We start from the raw sequence: 5396 nt of genomic DNA on the forward strand, positions 1-5396 counted from the left end.
TTGTCACTATGTTTCCCCCTGCATCCAACAGAGGATGGAGATTCTCCTTAGCCCTCCTCCTTTTGTTGCTAATATGTTTGTAGAAACATTTTTTATTGTCTTTTAACGCAGTAGCCAAATTAAGTTCTAGTTGGGCTTTGGCCCTTCGAATTTTCTCCCTGCATAGCCTCACAACAACTTTGTAGTCCTCCTGAGTTGCCTGCCCCTTCTTCCAAAGATCATAAACTCTTTTTTTTCCTGAGTTCCAGCTGAGGGCCTCTGTTCAGCCAGGCTGGTCTTCCCTGCTGGCTCGTCTGTCGGCACATGGGGACGGCCTGCTCCTGAGCCCTTAATATGGAAATATCTTGAAGAATGTCCAGCCTTCCTGGACTCCTTTGCCCTTCACGACTGCCTCCCAAGGGACTCTGTCAACCAGGCCTCTAAACAGGCCAAAGTCTGCTCTCTGGAAGTCCAAGGTAGTAGTTCTGCTAACCACCCTCCTTACTTCTATGAGAATTGAAAACTCCATCATTTCATGATTGCTGTGCCCAAGACAGTCTCCAACCATCACATCACCCACAAGTCCTTCTCTGTTCACAAACAACAGGTCCAGCGGGGCGCCTTCCCTAGTTGGCTCACTCACCAGCTGTGTCAGGAAGTTGTCTTCCACACACTCCAGAAACCTCCTAGACTGTTTCCTCTCCGCTGTATTGTATTTCCAGAAGACGTTTGGTAAGTTGAGGTGCCCCACAAGAACAAGGGCTAGCAATCATGAGACTCTTCTCAGCTGCTTATAGAATATTTCATCTGCCTCTTCATCCTGGTTGGGCGGCCTATAACAGACTCCCACCATGATATCTGCTTTGTTGGCCTTTCCCCTGATTCTTACCCATAAACACTCGACCCTTTCATCACCATCATCAAGGTCTAGACAGTCAAAACACTCCCTAACATACGGGGCTACGCCATCGCCTCTCCTTCTTTTCCTCCTCCTTCTTCTCTTCTGAAGAGCTTATAGCCATCCCTTGCAGCACTCCAGCTGTGTGAGTCATCCCACCATGTTTCCGTGATTGCAACTGCACCATAGTTTTCCAGCTGCACAATGGCTTCCAACTCCTCCTGTTTGTTGCCCATGCTGCATTGGCGTAGATGGACTTCAGTTGGCCCACTGATCCTGCCACTTTTCTGGGGGGAGAAGCCCTAATTCCTATGTGACTGTTTTCAGGTGCCTCCATGGTTTCTAACACATCAGAACCCTTGTGTCTTTGCTGCCACGTGGATCTCTATCCCCTATCCCCACTGAGATGGCTAGAGTGCTGCACACATTAGTACAGGGACATTTCAAACATGCTCTAGTGTACTCAGCACATCATGGAGCAGACTGAAAGACCTCGCTAGCACACCATCCCTCAAACATTGGCATTCCACCCCATGGCTTATCTCTAGAAAGCCTGGTTTTGTCCCTTTCCCCCTTCAAATCTAGTTTAAAGCTCTTTCAATGAGCCCTGCTAACTCCTGCGCAAAGATCCTTTTCCCCCTTTGAGAAAGGTGCACCTCATCTGTTAGCAGCAGGCCTGGTGTCATACAGACCAACCCATGACCAAAAAACCCAAAATTCTGCCAGTGACACCAGTCATGGAGCCAGATATTGATCAGCTGGGTCTTCCTGTTTCTTCCCTCATCATTCCCTGCAACTGGAAGGATAGAGGAAAAAACCACTTGTGCTCCTGATCCCTTAACTAGTGGGTTAAGTGGGTTTCAGTGCCCTGAAAGTTCAGTTCCATTCGTTCATATGCTGAGATGTACATGTATGTAAACACTGATGGAAATTCCTGCACTCTGGTATTTGAAAAACATTTATGGCACCTGCCCTGTTTTTTTGAACCAAGTTGATGCATTTATAAGTGGAATTTAAGCCCAAGGACCTCTCTGTCTTCAGCAATATTAGTCAAGCCATACTAGAGTATAGAAGCTGGGTGTGACTTTGTTTTATACACTGATTCAGACTTGCTGGATCAGACAGAAAGAAACTGCAGCACAAAGTAACTGCCCTGAAACTGCACAAGAACCCTGGCATGCAGCACAGTGTGTTCCCCCCAGTACATCCAGAGAACGAGAACAGACTGGGATGTTCCTTTGAGAGAGTGACTGGGTGTGCCTGATCTGTGGGGTTTGGGGTAGCTCTCACGCTTTCTGCTTGGAGGGATGGAGGGAATCCAAGGGAGGGAAGGTGCTGCTGGCATTGAAGGTGATGTGGGCAGGAGCATCCTGCAGACATGTCCAGGAGTAGCTTGGTTAAGTGGCATTGCTGCCCAGGTGGGAGGAGATGCCTGCAGGGATGCAGGGAGCAGCAGAGATGCTGCCTGCTGTGTAGCTGTTTCTAACAAGCCCTTCTTAGACATGTGTTTCTAGGCTGCTGTTATAAAATCTGTATTTATTCCCTTAAGCTGCCTTTGGGGGTGACTGGTGGAGGTGCAGACACGTATACCTCAGGGCTTGGCTTGCAAATGGTCCCTGCAAGGGGATGGTGCTATGTTTATCCCACCGAGGCTGCTCATGGTTCCTGCTTCACCAGGCACACGGAAATGTCAGTGAGAAAATGCTGCAGGAGACTGGCATTTTTTGGCTGTGGGGTGGTGACAATAGTCTATATCTTTTGTTCAGTCTAACATGGCATGAGTCTTTCCCATCCTGCTCAATGCAGAGAAGTGTTTTTCCTTCTTCCCTGAATAGCAGAAATCACTGCAGGTGGTTAGTGGCAGGTGGTACCTCTGATATCATCCCAGAGGCAGCTTTGCTTCTGCCTCAGGGCCCCATAAGGCAACTCCTGTCAGCAACCCCAAAGAAGCTGGGAGATTTTTCATGTGGTGGTATATGCCAGCTGAAACCAGTGGGCATTAGTTTCTGAATTTGTCAGCCTCAAAGAAGATGCAACTGCACAGGTTATCTGTTATTTTGACTATAAAGCAGCATTTCCTTTTTCCACTCAGTGGTCTGTTGTACTACTACAATAAAGACAAAGCCATTAACGAGCTGAAGCAAAGTCACATGATGGTGTCTATTGCTAGCCTGGGTTTACTATATGATTTAGTTTTGTTAATACTGTCTCTGGGCTGTCTGTTTTACCTATGTTTTGGCTTAACCAGGCAGACAGCTAAACATGACACAGCTGTTTGCTCACTCCCCCTGCCCCGCCAGCAGGATGGGGGAGAGAATTGGAATTAAAAAAAGTAAAATTCATGGGTTGAAATAAAGACAGTTTACTAGGATAGAAAAGGAAGGGAAAATAATAATAATAATAATAATAATAATAGAATATACAAAATAAGTGATAGTGATGCACAACGCAATTGCTCACCACCCACCAACCGATGCCCAGGCAGTTCCCAAGCAGCAGTCACCCCCCTACCCCAGCTAACTCCCCCCAGTTTATATACTGAGCATGATGTCATATGGTATAGAATATTCCTTTGGCCAGTTTGGGTCAGCTGTCCTGGCTGTGCCCCCTCCCAGCTTCTTGTGCACCTCCAGCCTTCTCAGTCGGTAGAGCACGGGAAGCTGAAAAGTCCTTGGCTAGTGTAAGCACTGCTTAGTGACAACTAAAACATCGGTGTGTTATCAACATTGTTCTCATCCTGAATCCAAACCACAGCACTGTACTAGCTACTAGGAAGAAAATTAACTCTATGCCAGCCAAAACCAGGACAACCTAGTTTGTTTTTTCCCCTCTTTTTAAATAACTTGTATTGCACTTTTAAATAACTAGTACCATCTGGAATAAGATTTACATTGTTTGCTATTTCCAAAGCCAAGCCTGATTTTAAAGTTTCACTGTCTCCATACAACACTAATGCTATTAAAAGCCTATGTTTACTGCCCTGGAATTTATGTTTGTTACTTTACCAGACCAAAGAATAATACTTTAAAGTTCTTTCTGCTGCATATAGTAAATGAAGTAGCTGTATTTGGTGCTTTATAGGCAAAGAGAAAGACAAAATATGTTATTTGTTTGGTGATCTTGCTATGTAAATAGACATGACAAATTTACAATAATATATGCAACATACCTTCTGAAAGAAAAGGAAAAGACATAGACAGGACATTGGAAATGCTAAATAATGATTGTCTCTTCCACAGTTATTTCCTTCTATAGAATATTACATCAGATTAAGCTGTTTCACTGCTGTGCCTAGGTATTTTTAAAAAAACTGCATAATTAATTGCCAATAAAGATTAGTAGTATATTATCTCTATCACTGATCTGGGTCATTAGTAGGCTTTTTAGTTGTAGTTGTAAGATTAAAGTTTATTAATACAATTTTTGAGTCTCCTTTCTGAAATCCAAGCTACAAAAGCTTAGGTCTTTTATCACTACCACCTACTTTTGGAACAATGTATACAGCACACCAACCAGAGTTCTCCCAAGAACAGAGTTTTCCAACTCACTCATGAGCATTTATTTCTAACAATTACAGTTAATAAAATATTCTTAAATGTTTCAAAATACTGTTCTGATGAACAGGGGAATGAGACACTGTAACACAAGGCAAGTGTGTGAGGAAATATCAAAGCAAGTAAACACATTTACTGGAGTGATTCATTTGTATTCCTTCATTTTAGTCAATTCTCCTAATTTTCTTTAAGAATACTTTGGTTTTGAAGGACAAAAACCTCTCCATACTAGAAAATGGAAGTGAGAAAAAAATGACTTATTTGAGAAGCAGTCTACAGAACCCAACATTTAAGCCTTTTTTTTTAATAAATTGTTCAAGTCAGATGTTCAGAGAAGGGATTGGCTCTGAAGACCAGAATTTCTAGCTTTCTAATGTTTTGTCTGTTGGAAATTTTGTCTTTAAGTAGTCACAGGTTGTTTTCTTTCCTTTCTGATGTGTAGTATCAACTGATTTCAGGATGGTTTTCTTGGCAATTTAGGGCACAGAGTTACATTACCAATAGCTTTTTGTCCTTTGCACTCTAAAGTGCTCTTCAGTTAAAGAGTCATGAGACTATGATTTAGTTACTGTTTCTTTCCATCTCATGCTGCAAGTAGAGGTGGATGAACTTGCAAAATTTCTATCTGGATTTTGTTTGCCCCTTTGCTAGATAACTTCTGATCATGAGATTTGATTCTGATTTTGGTTTTGGTCACCATCTAAGAATAGGACTGAAAAAAGATTTCAGATTGGGCTCTGCCACATTCTTTTCTTGCAACGTATCCATACATTCTGAGGCAGAATTTGCTTTCAGCCAATATTTATATTTTACATGTCTTCCCAATAAAATAACTGTACAGAATGTTAACTATCATTATACATCCTATGTAGTCTTCCACCAGCTAACTCAAGTTCTTCCTTATTGCTACAGTAAACTATCTTAATAAATAATATGTTTCTTTGGTGCAAAAGTAATGAAACATT

Source organism: Pygoscelis adeliae, unplaced genomic scaffold (genome assembly GCF_000699105.1).
Source record: "Pygoscelis adeliae isolate BGI_AS28 unplaced genomic scaffold, ASM69910v1 Scaffold127, whole genome shotgun sequence".
Lineage (NCBI taxonomy): Eukaryota > Metazoa > Chordata > Aves > Sphenisciformes > Spheniscidae > Pygoscelis > Pygoscelis adeliae.